We start from the raw sequence: 15,257 nt of genomic DNA on the forward strand, positions 1-15,257 counted from the left end.
GGTACTCAGGATCAGCATCCAGCACGCCGTTGATCCAGCCGAGCACTCCAGAGTCAGTGGTGAGCCTCTTTGCATTCTGGAGGACTCGATTATTTTGTTCTCTTAGTTTTTCTTTATTAGGATGTTGCGGGGTCTGTCCCAACATCCATCTCAGTATTTTAGAGGCTTCATAGACAGTCAGTCAGTTAGTATTGAGTCTCTCATCTACGTATATATGTAAATATTCTATTTTGAGACTCGAGTTGCCTTTTTGGCCAGATTTTATCAGTTGGTTGTTTTATGACCTTTCATTGCATGAAGTTATTCTGTTGAGTTAGGTTTCCGTTGAGTTAAGTAAGCCAGGCCAAGGGTTCGCTTGGGGGCCAGCAATGGTCTTCGAGTGCCGGTCCCACCAAGGGTGTAGGATCGGGGCGTGACAGAATCCTATATAAAGTACATTAAATGACCTAACAAAAAAAAGGAGAAAAAAAGTTGCATTATCCTATTCTCTTGCTTCAGGCTTGATGATGACTGCAATAGTTCCTCACTTTGCGTAGGAAAAATGGTACCCTCTTGGAGTGCGTGAACTCTCTATAGAAGCAATCATCTGAAATTGTTGAAAGTACTTGGTAGCATTGTGTGGATAATGAAATTTTATGCTTGAAAATGGAAATGATCAAATTGAATGCACAACCATCCACCTTGATGCAAGAAGTGGTTGGAGCCAGGGCTGGGCCCCAAGAGGGAGCCATGTGCGATGGAGAAATGACATCATCAACTGGGGATGGGGATGGAGTTGAATGAGTTGGTGAAGCCAAATTATCAACAGGAGATGGAGATGGAACCGCATGAGTTGGTGAAGCCGCATTATTATGAACGGGAGATAGAGATGGAGCCGCATTATCAACCGCATGACTACAATAGTTTCTCACTTTGCCAAGGAAAAATGGTACCCTCTTGGAGTGCATGTATTCTCTATAAAAGCAATCATCTGAAATTGTTGAAAGTCCTTGGCAGCATTGAGTGGATAATGAAATTCTATGCTTTAAAACGGAAGTGATCAAATCTAATGCACAATCGTCCACCTTGGTGCAAGAAGTGGATGAAGCCGGGGTCGTGTGTGGTGGCAAAACCACATCATCAATTGGGGATGGAGCCATATGCATTGGTGAAGCCACATTATCAGTCGAGGATGGAGATGGAGTTGGTGCTGATGGTATTTTTGGGTGAGTACGCCACCACCATCAGGGCCACAATCCAATTGAAGAAGTACCAAACGATTTTGTTTTGGGTTCGGTTGCAGTGACCGTAGCAATGCCTATGCAACCCAACAATAGAAATAAACATAATAATGTGTCACTTTTTGATGACGAAGACATGTTTCAGAAGAAAGAATGAGTAATTAATTAGCTGAGTAATATATAGCCAAAGCGGAACTTCCGAAATCCTTTAAACTTGTCTGAATAATACGGTGCAAAAGGAGTTGATATAAATAGGCAAAGAATTTAGGCGGTACTTCCCAATCCCTTTATACTTCAAATATCTAATTCTATCCAAATTTGGATTTCTGTTTATGTACAAAAGCCAAAAACAATTTAAGGCAATGCTTAATCCCAATCCATTTATACTTCAAATATCTACTTCTATCCAAATTAGGATTTCTATATATGTCATCTCCAGTCTTCCAATTTTAATAAAAAATTATAGTTCAAGACTGTGTTGCAATCAAACTATGACTCCTTCCCCTAAATCAAGAGAGCCGCCAAAAACATTTTTTTTAAAAAAAATAACAACAATGAATATATTTAGACAATTACACTTCAAAAGTTAAGTGACCTTGAAGCCCCTTAATTGAAAATTGGTTTACCAAATAAAGATGACTGAGAATCACAAAGACTTCCATATCATTATAGTAATTTATGGTATAAAATCCAGAAAAACAATTAGAAAAAAAGTGAAAGATGTTGTTATCACAGACCATTTCCCTCCAAAAACATTGATCTCTTCGCCACATAGCTTGGGGATCTCAGCCATGTCTAATAGGATAACACAAAGAAAAGATCCATCAGCCATTCACTTTCTCTATAAGTTTCTATTTTTGTTTCTTCACCTAACAACATCATAAGTCTACGCAAACCTTACCCCTACCTTGACTATTTCTGTTATTAGACTAACAATAAATACACACAAAACCTGCACCATAAGACTTATGGTTGAATCGATAATCTCTGTTCTTCCTCATAAAATCATCATAGAGATCCTCTTAAAGGTTCCCCCAAAGTCTCTGTTGAAGTTCATGTGTGTTTCAAAATCATGGCTTGAACTAATCTCCGGTGCGAAGTTTATAAAAAACCATTTGAAATTAACAGCTAAAGACAAAGAATACAGCCACCACAGGATTATTTTTCAAGAATCCGCATGCAATTTTAAGGTATGTTGTCTCCCATCCATGCTTAACAAAGAACGAAGCACCGACCTATTTGACATTGGTTCTCCCATGGAAAACCCCACTATTTATACTTGGATTGTCGGTTCTATCAATGGATTGATTTGTCTGTATAGTAAGATAGAGGAGACAGTTCTATGGAACCCCGCTGTAAAGAAGTCTAAGAAATTGCCTACACTTGGAGCTAAATTGAGGAACGGTTGCTCTTACTATCTCAAATATGGTTTTGGATATGACGAAACACGTGATGATTACAAAGTGGAAGTTATTCAATGTATTTATGAGGATAGTGGTTCGTGTGATACTGTAGTCAACATATACAGTTTGAAGGCTGATTCTTGGAGAACAACTAATAAGTTTCAGGGGAATTTTCTAGTAAATTCTCTTGGTAAATTTGTCGATGGAAAGCTTTATTGGGCTTTATCAGCTGATGTTGATACGTTCAATATGTGCAACATCATTTCACTTGATTTAGCAGACGAGACATAGAGAAGGTTGGAGCTTCCGGATAGTTATGGAAAAGGTAGTCATCTTTCTGTGCTTTGTCTTAATTGTCTTGACGGAACTAATTCCGATGTGTGGATTATGAAGGATTGTGTAGTTAAAGTATCATGGACAAAGATTTTCACAATCGATCATCCTAAAGACCTTGGGGAGTTAATATTCTTTACATCCATTTTCTCCATACCTTGTTACCAGTCTAAATAAGGATGAAATTTTACTTTTACTTCCCCTTGTTATCATGACATATAACGGTTCAACCAGAATTGTATCCATTGATTTCTCTGATGAATAAAACTGTAAAATAGATATGAAGATCCGAATGAATTAATTAAAGAATTTAATTGAAAGTATTTATCTATCACCCCTTTTTAACACCTATTAAAAAGCGGAATCCTATTTAAAGTAACAAACTGTGTTGCAATCAAACTATAACTCCTTGTACACTAAGGGCACAAAACTACTACCATTCAGAAAAAAGCATCCTTCTGCTATGGTAAGTGATTCCATAATCCCTCTTCTTCTTCCTGATGAACTCATAACAGAGATCCTCTTAAGGCATCCTATCAAATCTCTGTCGAGGATTCATATAACTAGTCTCGAATAATTTGTATATGTTAGAAAAACTTGTGTACCTAAAACCTAATATCGTGTCAGTTGTATTTTGTATCCGGCTTGTACTTCTATCTTGTTGGTGAATTTTCAATCATTTTTCTTGATTTAGTAGACGAGACATGGAGAAGGTTGGAGCTTCCAGATAGTTATGGAGGGCTGCAGGTGGTTCTGGGGAGGGCTGCAGGTGGCCATCCACGGACCTCTAGGACGGACTGTGCGTCACCCTACAGTGCGTGGGTGGTGTATGTCGGTGACACTTGCAAGTTCTGAAACCTGCATTTTGGTAGTTCTAGCATACAAGGTGTTATAGTATACTACCATATCCTTTAGTATATAATGAATTAGGTGAGCCATGACATATGAAATTGTAGGTCAATGAGTTTTCTTTCAAATGCCACCAACTTTGTATCATTTAATGTTTAAAGTAAAGCATTATGACCATACTACCAGAGACTAGTTGTAAATAAGAGAAACTTCGAACGTTCATAATTTTGGCTTAGATGTTAGTTTCGGGTATAGAAAAAAAATATTTCACGGTCCATACCTCATTTGAACTTATAAATACCTATAATCACCCATTCGAACTAACACACTTAATTTATTAAATCATCACAAACACCCACAAAAAAAATTTGGTAAAAAAGCTACATGCAATCAATGTGTGCCTATCTTGAAGGCAAACAATGTATACTACCATATCTTTAGTACGTAATAAATTAGGTAAGCCATGACATATAAAAATTCTAGGTCAATGAATTTTCTTTCAAAATCCACCAAATTTTGTATCATTTAATGTTTAAAGTAAAGCATTATGACCATTTAACCAGAGACTAGTTTAGTTGTAAATAAGAGAAACTTCGAACGTTCATAATTTTAGCTTTAGATGTTAGTTTTGGGTATAGAAAAACTCTATTTCACGGTTCATACCTCATTTGAACTTATAAATACCTATAATTACCCATTCGAACTAACACACATAATTTATTAAAACATCACAAACACCCACAAAAAATTTTGGTCAAAAAACTACATGCAATCAATGTGTGCCTCTATTGAAGGCAAACAATGTATACTACAATATATTTTTGTACGTAATGAATTCGGTGAGCCATGACCTATGAAAATTGTAGGTCAATGAGTTTTCTTTCAAATTTGACAAATTTTGTATCATTTACTATTTAAAGTTAAGCATTAGGACCATTTTACCAGAGACTAGTGTATTTGTAAATGCGAGAAACTTCGAACGTTCATAATTTTGGCTTTAGATGTTAGTTTCGGGTATAGAAATACTATATTTTAAGGTCCATACCTCATTTAAACTTATAAATACCTTTAATTACCCATTAGACAGAACACACATAATTTATTAAATCATCACAAACACACACAAAATCTTTGGTCAAAAAACTACATGCAATCAATGTGTGCCTCTCTTGAGGCAAACAATGTGTACTTCCATATCTTTTAGTACATAATGAATTAGGTGAGCCATGACATATTAAAATTATAGTTCATTGAGTTTTCTTTCAAATTCCGCCAATTTTGTATCATTTAATGTTTAAAGTAAAGCATTATGACAATTTAACCAGAGACTAGTGTAGTTGTAAATAAGAGAAACTTCGAACGTTCATAATTTTAGCTTTAGATGTTAGTTTTAGGTATAGAAAAACTCTATTTCACGGACCATACCTCATTTGAACTTATAAATACCTATAATTACTCATTCGAACTAACACACATAATTTATTAAATCATCACAAACATCCACAAAAAAATTTGGTCAAAAAACTACATGCAATCAATGTGTGCCTCTCCTGATGGCAAACAATGTATACTACCATATATTTTAGTACGTAATGAATTAGGTGAGCCATTACCTATGAAAACTATAGGTCAATGAGTTTTCTTTCAAATTCCACAAATTTTGTATCATTTATTGTTTAAAGTAAAGCATTATGACCATTTTACCAGAGACTAGTGTAGTTGTAAATAAGAGAAACTTCGAACGTTCATAATTTTGGCTTTAAATGTTAGTTTCAGGTATAGAAAAACTCTATTTCAAGGTCCATACCTCATTTGAACTTATAAATACCTTTAATTACCCATTAGACAGAACACACATAATTTATTAAATCATCACAAACACCCACAAAAAAGTTTGGTCAAAAAACTGCATGCAATCAATGTGAGCCTCTCTTGAAGGCAAACAATGTATACTACCATATCTTTTAGTACGTAATGAATTAAGTGAGCCATGACATAAGAAAATTGTAGGTCAATGAATTTTCTTTCAAATTCCAAAATTTTTGTATCATTTAATATTTAACGTAAATCATATTGACCATTTTACTAGAGACTAGTGTAGTTGTAAATAAGAGAAATTTGAACGTTCATAATTTTGGCTTAAGATGTAAGTTTTGGGTATAGAAAAACTCTATTTCACAGTCCATACCTCATTTGAAATTATAAATACCTACAATTACCCATTCAAACTAAAACACATAATTTATTATATCATCATAAACACCCACAAAAATTTTGGTAAAAAAAACTACATGCAATCAATGTGTGCCTCTCTTGAAGGCAAATAATGTATACCACCATATCTTTTTGTACGTAAAGAATTAGGTGATGCATGACATATGAAAATTGTAGGTCAATGAGTTTTCTTACAAATTCCACAAACTTTGTATAATTTAATGTTTAAACTAAAGTATTATGACTATTTTAACAGAGACTAGTGTAGTTGTAAATAAGAGAAACTTCGAACGTTCATAATTTTTGCTTTAGATGTTAGTTTCGGGTATAGAAAAACTCTATTGCACGGTCTATACCTCATTTGAACTTATTATAGCTATAATTAGCCATTCGAACTAACAAACACAATTTATTAAATCATCACAAACATGCACAAAAAATTTTGGTCAAAAAACTACATGCAATCAATGTGTGCCTCTCTTGAAGGCAAACAATGTATACTACCATATCATTTAGTACGTAATGAATTAGGTGAGTCATGACATATGAAAATTGTAGGTCAATGAGTTTTCTTTCAAATGCCACCAACTTTGTATCATTTAATGTTTAAAGTAAAGTATTATGACCATTTTACCAGAGAGTAGTGTAGTTGTAAATAAGAGAAACTTCGAATGTTCATAATTTTGGCTCTAGATGTTAGTTTCGGATATCAAAAAACTCTATTTCACGGTCCATACCTCATTTGAACTTATTAATACCTATAATTACCCATTCGAAATTACACACACAATTTATTAAATCACCACAAACACGCACAAAAAAATTTGGTCAAAAAACTACAAGCGATCAATGTTTGCCTCTTTTGAAGGCAAACAATGTATACAACCATATTTTTTAGTACGTAATGAATTAAGTGAGCCATGACATATGAAAATTGTAGATCCATGAGTTTTCTTTCAAATGCCACTAACTTTGTATCATTTAATGTTTAAAGTAAAGTATTATGACCATTTTACCAGAGACTAGTGTAGTTGTAAATAAGAGAAACTTCGAACGTTCCTAATTTTCGCTTTAGATGTTAGTTTCGGGTATAGAAAAACTTTATTTCACGGTCCATACCTCATTTGATCTTATTAGTACCTATAATTAGCCATTCGAACTAACACACATAAATTATTAAATCATCACAAACGCCCACAAAAACATTTGGTCAAAAAACTACATGCAATCAATGTGTGCCTCTCTTGAAGGCAAACAATGTATACTACCATGTCTTTTAGTACATAATGAATTAGGTGAGCCATGACATATACAAATTGTATGTTAATGAGTTTTCTTTGAAATGCTATCATATTTGTATCTTTTAATGTTTAAAGTACAGCATTTTGACCATTTTACTAGAGACTAGTACTGTAGTTGTAAATAAGAGAAACTACGAACGTTCATAATTTTGGCTTTAGATGATAGTTTCCCGTATAGAAAAACTCTATTTCACGGTCCATACCTCATTTGAACGTATAAATACCTAAAATTACCCATTCGAACTAACACACATAAATTTTTAAATCATCACAAACACCCACAAAAATTTTGGTCAAAAAACTACATGCAACCAATGTGTGCCTCTCTTGAAGGCAAACAATGTATACTATCATATTTTTTAGTACATAATGAATTAGGTGATCCATGACATTTGAAAATTGTAGGTCAATGAGTTTTCTTTCAAATGCCACCAATTTTGTATCATTTAATATATAAAGTAAAGATTATGACCATTTTACCAGAGACTAGTGTGTTTTATTTAAAAAGATATATAAAAGAAAAATGTCTGAGTTTTTGAAAAATCAATTAAACTGATGGTTTAAGAGAAATCGAATTTCCAAAAGAACAGAGTCGCCACTTAATTTTTAGTAAAAAATCAAGAAAAAATAAAAATTGGTTTTCAAAAGATTTAAACAGATAAAATCAATTGAAAATAAAAGGGTTTGAAGTTCAATGTACATTCCGAGAAGGTATTAGGCCCTCGTAATGCCCACTAACTTGCGGTTGACCGACAATTTGACTTAAAATGATTTGACTAATTTTGAGAAATTTGACATAGGAATATTTAAATAAATCACAATATTTAATTAATTTTGAGAAAATGATTAGATAAACGACACATTTTCGTTTTTAGAGAAAAGAATTCAAAATGACACATTTGGCTTGTGATACAAGTGATTAGAATTTTAATAAAACTAGATTAGTTAAAATTTATTTAATTCATTTTTTAAAAAAAAAAAAATTGAACCAATTAAAGCATGAGACCATTTTAAATCAATTGATAAAAAGAGAACACACACAATTTTATTTTATTTCATTTTTTTATTTATTTTTACTTTGGTTCATTTGAGAAAAAGTGTTAACTTAAACCATTTAAATAAGCAAAACGATTAAAGGAAGGGGCATTCAAAACATATCTTTTTTAAGAACAAAAGATTTAATTAAAATAAAATATGGCCAATATATTTGATTAGTAAGATAAAATGAATACAAAAACAAATAAAAGAATGTATTAAAAGTAAGCCAATGTAAAGAGAATAACTTATCGTTTGGGGAATTTAATTAGGTTAGTTAACAATTTAAAAGTTAGAGTCAACACACGATAAACAATAAATAATCATAATTAAATAATTAAAGAGTAGGGAGAAATTGAATTTGGGCCCTTCTTGGGCCAAATTCGTTGTTGACTTTGGGCTTAGGCTCAATTCCCGTTTTTGTATACACTGGTTGTATACCAGTGTATATCGTATGAATCCAGCCCATTTTTTTTGTATATAAGACTGTATACCAAATGTATACAACCTAACTCAACTTCCAAAACACCTGTTTCAATTTTTGGCCTTGCATTTGTTGCGTTTTGACATGTATAGCATGTACACAAAATCTGTATACCAGTGTATACCAGCCCCTTTTTCTCCTTTTTTTTTTTTAATGTCCAGCCCATATTTGTCATGTTCCGACCTGTACCCCAGCTGTTTTTGGACTCGATAAAAATATATAGAATTGAGCCCGTAAGGCCCAATCCGCGAAATGCAAAGAGAGGGAGTCCGATGGATTCCAACGGCATTCACATGTAACATTAACGAAACAAAAGAAAATAAGTAACAGATCATTGCCATAACGGAACGCATTAAGTAAAAAAAAGAAAACCATGCACTATTGTTCAAATATCAAATATTTTTAAAAGACAAAAATAACCCAAGCATGATTTAGATCATGAGATAAAACAATTTCAATTTACAATGGAAAATCATTATTCACAAAAAAAACTTGATAGTAGGCAATAACATGAATGAGATCAACACTAACCCAAATTCAAAATCTAAAAATAATAATTTATTATTAATCCAACTAAGATCACTAGAGGAAAAGTAACCAAGCTACTGACCAAACATTGTCCAAACTTAGACGGATGCCTTTGAACGAAATGAACTCGCACACATGTTGAGAATATAGACATATAACAAAAGGTACTGACAGAAAATTAGGACTAATGCAGCAGGTTGAAATTGTTTATCATAATAACTTACGACGTGACCGATAATAGCAAACGGGTTCAACGAATAGGAGCGCCACATATGAGTTTCCATATTCTAACTTAGGCGATCAATCCACATAGAAATTCATGACTCAAAGTAAATATTACGATTTAAATCTAACTCTAAATATACAGCAAATGGCAAAACCAAACGGGAGGGATTTTTAGGGAGGAAAAATTACTATGACAGATTCACTTTAAAACAGAGATGACACGGATCAGATTTTGAAGATAAAGTGGATGAAATCAGACCCCTATTTAAACAAATGGGCAACCATATTCTTCAAGTTAAGGATGTATCCTATCTCAACCTATTCAAACATTAATCTAGAAATAATGAGTTAAAGAGTTTAGGATGCATAAGGCTTAAGTGTTCCCAAATAACGACATGGCATACGAAACTCCAAAATACAACACTTTAAGGGATAAAAAGATGAACAATAGAAGTCAAACTTTGCAGAGAAAAGCTGGAAATAGGGCATATGCACCCTGGAGAAAGAAAAATGAAGTGCTCACTTGAAATAACCTGACAAACGATCAAGTAGATAACCAAAATGAGCAGTGATGAGCACAATCCAAGAACTCAAAACAGTAGCAGATACGACATACAACTTGAAAATTTCAGGAAAAACAGCAGCAAGAACCGGAAACTAAGTAAATAAAGAGTTAAGAGCCGTATACCTTTTGATGAGCAGCGAATCGGGACTGGAACAAACTGATTACAAAAGAGCTTCCACCACTACGCGAGGTTCCGACGGAATTGAGTGGACAGAATGCAGGAATTGAGTGGACAGAATGCAGCAAACGGGAGCAAAAACTGAACCAAAATGACTTCAAGAAGTTTTCTCTTGAGTGTATTTCTTCCTCTTTAAACACTAGTTATTTTCCGATATTTTCTCTAACATGAATTTTCCAACTAAAGAATTTCTTCCAAAAATAAAATCCTCCCCCCTTAGCAGTGAATAAGAAGAGAATATATATAGGCAAAATTAGGGTTCGGATTTTTTTTTGGGGGGGGGGGGGNNCACCGGACCGGAACGAACCGGTACCGGACCGGAACGGGACGGTTTGACCGGGTTGTTGACCGGTACCGGGATGAACCGGACCGGAATTACCGGGATGGAGGCTCAGTTCCGTCCCGTCCCACTATATACCGGGATAGAACCGGGACGGACCGGAATGGACCGGAACGGAACGGAACGGGATAAACGGGATGACACATATAGCTATTTGAAAAAATAATTATTTTTTTTGAGTAATTTTGAATTACGAAAATTCGAATGTTTTTTTTATTTTTCTAAGTTATATTAGTTTATAGTATTTAAGTTTTAAAATTTATAATAATTTTACTTAAGTTTATTTTAAAGATTTTTTTTTTTAATTTTTACGTATATAAGTTGTAAGTTAAGTTTAATAAAGTTTTTTTTTTAGTTTTTGCGCTTATGTAGTTATGTTATAAGTTTTAAAGATTTGAATCTTTTGAAGTTTATAAGTTATTAAGTTATACTTATAACTTGTAAGTTAAATAACTTAAGTTTGTAATTTTAAAAAAATTAAATAAACAAAAAAGAAATGCTAATAAAAGTAAATAATGACAAAAATATTATTTTTTATTTTAATTAAAAATGATTTACCGGGACCGGACCGGTACCGGACCGGACCGGAACGGNGGGGGGGGGGGGGGGGGGGAAGGTGAAAAACGGATAGAAAAAGGATCCATTCAAAATTCAAATGCCATAAATTCCTTTCACCATTTTAGGGAAACACCCTTTATTCGGAAATTTTGCCCCATTCCGAAAGAGGAAGGGGAGAAACGCGTGCTACTGCAACGAAAAGGGAATTTTGTCGTTGCTCGCTGCTCCTCCTTTTTGGAATCGTTGTTGTTCACGCGAGGTAGAAAAAGCGTGGATACTGGGATGTTTGTATCGTACGCGTTGCTATCTGGGTTTCTTGGGGAACGTCGGATTGGACCGGGTTTGTTGTTCGAGTTTTCTGGGCTCGATTTTGCAGCGTATTGGTTGGGAATTTGCTGGGTTTTGGTCTTGCGAAGAAGAAGGCACTGGTACAGGGGTGGGGTCGGGCACATGGGTTTGATATTTGTGTTGTTATATTGTTTGGATATATTGCTGGTATTGTATGTATATTGGGTTGGGTTACAGGGGTTATTTTAGAAGAGAAAGTGGGCCGGCAGTTAAGGGTAATTTGGGCTGAAAATGGCCCAATATTTGGTACTTTAAAGATTTAAAAGGGGTAAAAGGGAATGGCTAAAATCGGAAATAAAGTATAGCCACATTGAATTTAATTTGCGACTTCGGCTAAAATCTAAATAAGATGAATTATTTAAAACTAATTAACGAGCTTCTTAATTTTACCAAAATAAAATAATCAATTTAATTATAAACTAAATAATTTAAAATATAAACTATTATATAACTAAATAATTAACTAAAATGTTTGATTAAAACAAAATATTTTTGAGACGATTTTCGAATATTCATAAAATATGCTAATTATATATGTAATTATGTAAAACATATATATTATCTAAAAATTAAAAAAAAAGTGACAAAACTATTTATTTTTTTGATTTTTTCTTTATTATAAAACTAACTATTTTTAAAACGTTTAAAATTGAAAAAGCTCGATAATCAATCTATATTGTGGATGTCCAAAATTGGGTGTCAACATAGTGTAGGTGTACATAAGAGAAATTTCGAACGTTCATAATTTTTGCTTGAGCTGTTAGTTTCCGGTATAGAAAAACTCTATTTCACACTCCATACCTCATTTGAACTTATAAATACCTATAATTACCCATTCGAACTAACACACATAAATTTTTAAATCATCACAAACACCCACAAAAAAATTTGGTCAAAAAACTACATGCAATCAATGTGTGCCTCTCTTGAAGGCAAACAATGTATACTACCATATGTTTTAGTACGTAATGAATTAGGTGAGACATGACATATGAAAATTGTAGGTCAATGAGTTTTATTTCAAATGCCACCAATTTTGTATCATTTAATGTTTAATGTAAAGCATATTGACTATTTTACCCGAGATTAGTGTAGTTGTAAATAAGAGAAACATTAAACGCTCATAATTTTGGCTTTAGATGTTAGTTTCCGGTATAGAAAAACTTTATTTCACGGTCCATACCACATTTGAACTTATAAATACCTAAAATTACATATTCAAACTAACACACATAATTTATTAAATCATCACAAATACCCACAAAAAAATTATTAAAAAAACGACATGCAATCAATGTGTGCCTCTCTTGAAGGCAAACAATGTATACTACCATATCTTTTAGTACGTAATGAATTAGGTGAGCCATGACATATGAAAATTATAGGTCAATGAGTTTTCTTTCAAGTGCCACAAACTTTGTAACATTTAATGTTTAAAGTAAAGTATTATGACCATTTTACCAAAGACTAGTGTAGTTGTGAATAAGAGAAATTTCGAACGTTCATAATTTTTGCTTTAGATGTTACTTTCGGGTATAGAAAAACTCTATTTCACGGTCCATGCCTCATTTGAACTTATGAATACCTATAATTACCGATTCGAACTAACACACAATTTATAAAATCATCACAAACACGCAAAAAAAAAATTGGTCAAAAAACTACATGCAATCAAAGTGTGCCTCTCTTGAAGGCAAACAATGTATACTACCATATCTTTTAGTACGTAATGAATTAGGTGTCACGCCCCGAGCCTACACCCTGGACGTGACTGGCACTCGAAGACCATTGCTGGCCCCCAAGCGAACCCTTGGCCTGGCTTTCTTAACTCAGCGGAAAACTCAATGCAATGCAAGATTTTAAAACAACCTGACTGAAATAAAATCTGGCCACAAAGGCAACTCGAGTTTCAAAATAGAATATTTACATATATACATAGATGAGAGACTCCAAACTAACTGACTGACTGTCTATGAAGCCTCTGAAATACTGAGATGGATGGTGGGACACACCCCAAGACATCCTAATAAAACAAAACTTGAGAGAACAAAATAACCGAGTCCTACGGAATGCAAAGAGGCTCACCACTGACTCTGAAGTACTCAACTGGAACAACGGCGAACCGGATGCTGGCCTTGGGTACCTGTGTCTGCATCATAATAAGATGCAGGCCAACTGGCATCAGTACATTGAATGTACGAGTATGCGAGCTGGAAAGCTAAACCACAACTCAAGCTTGAAAAGAGTACAAAGGAACTCTTACCTTGGCTATGTTCAACTCATGAATAACTGAACTCAATATATAAAGCAATAAGACACATGCAATATATAAAGCTTGTAAAACAGTGTAAGCAACTCAGCTTTGTTAAAGATAAAACAATAACAACCCAACTTTACTTATATAAAAGTAATATAACTTTAGTGGGAGACGCTTTCAACCGACAATCACGACTATGAGCCCTAGTGGTGATACAATGTTTTACCTCACGTTGCCCAAGGACCATCTTATACCTTGCCGTGATATAGGAAGCTAACTTTACTAAGTGGATCTACTAGCTTAATCTTACGGGTTCATCTAAAAAGTATGACCCGTTAACTCCCATGTTGGCGCATGGTTCTTATGGAGAGTTGAGTTTTTATGAACTCGTGTCCCCAATTCGGTGCTCAAGACTACTCCCAAAAATACTTAGCTCATAAGTGTTTTAAAGACATCTTTCTTTATTTGAGATAATTACTCAAAACTTTGCCCGAAGGCTCACTTGGAAACAATGTTCCTTTTTCTTGAAAACTAGCCCAAAGGCTCTTTTGGAATCATAGTTCCTTTCTTACTCAAATGTAAAACCATTTGGAAACATCTTTGGGAATACACAGTTCCCTAATAACTTTTGAGAATGAACTCAACTTTAAACTCTTAACTTAACTTGAAACTCGACTTAACTTGAAACTTGAGCCTTAAAATGAAGTTAAAACATTCAACAAAGACTCTTGGAAAGCTTTAAAGACTTGCTTTGACTCCCTTTTGAACTTCTAGACTCAACTCTTAACTTCCCTTGACTTGGAAACTTACTCTCCTTGAATTGGAATCATGGATTCAAGGTATTTGATCACGTGTTATAGACGAGTTCTTGACGTTTAAACGTACCTTGGGGTGTTGGAAACAACTAGGGAACATAGGTACAACACCTAGGAACATGTATGAGAAAGTGGGGAAGGAATGGGAAAGCTTGGCACTCTTGGCGCTCTGAGAGGCGCAGAGCGCCAGACCTCAAACTTCAGCGAGGTCTGGTTGGGGCGGCGTCCCAAGGGCTGGACCTCAGAGTCCCTCTTGGGGCGCGCTGGCTGGCGCAACTCCCCTGCCCTTTTCCCCGAAAACTTGACTTTTCTCCTCCTTTTCTCCAACTCTAAACCTTCCAATATTCAAAGCTTCAACCCCCAAGCACTTAGGATCATCAAAACCCTTAACATACACTAGTTTCAACTCAAAAACACCACCGGAAACATACACCAAACCAACAAGAACTACAACACAACACAACTACAACTTCAAAAATTCCAACCAACAACTTCAACAACACAACCAATCTTTTCTCAATAATAAAAATGAGTTTGGTGTGTGGGGGAAAGGATCAACCCAACACTAAAGACTCACATACCTAATAGGGATCACCCCCGAAGA

General features: G+C 34.3%; 2 pseudogenes; one reads left to right on the top strand and one right to left on the bottom strand.

The window, feature by feature from the left end:
* Window positions 1-1,358, bottom strand: part of LOC125868844 (uncharacterized) — a 16,034-nt pseudogene extending 14,676 nt beyond the window's left edge.
* Window positions 1,359-2,188: 830 nt separating this feature from the next.
* LOC125868845 (putative F-box protein At1g70960) lies at window positions 2,189-3,221 on the top strand (annotated as a pseudogene).
* The last annotated feature ends 12,036 nt before the right edge of the window (window positions 3,222-15,257 follow it).

The sequence above is a fragment of the Solanum stenotomum genome, chromosome 6 (assembly GCF_019186545.1).
Source record: "Solanum stenotomum isolate F172 chromosome 6, ASM1918654v1, whole genome shotgun sequence".
Classification (NCBI taxonomy): Eukaryota; Viridiplantae; Streptophyta; class Magnoliopsida; order Solanales; family Solanaceae; genus Solanum; species Solanum stenotomum.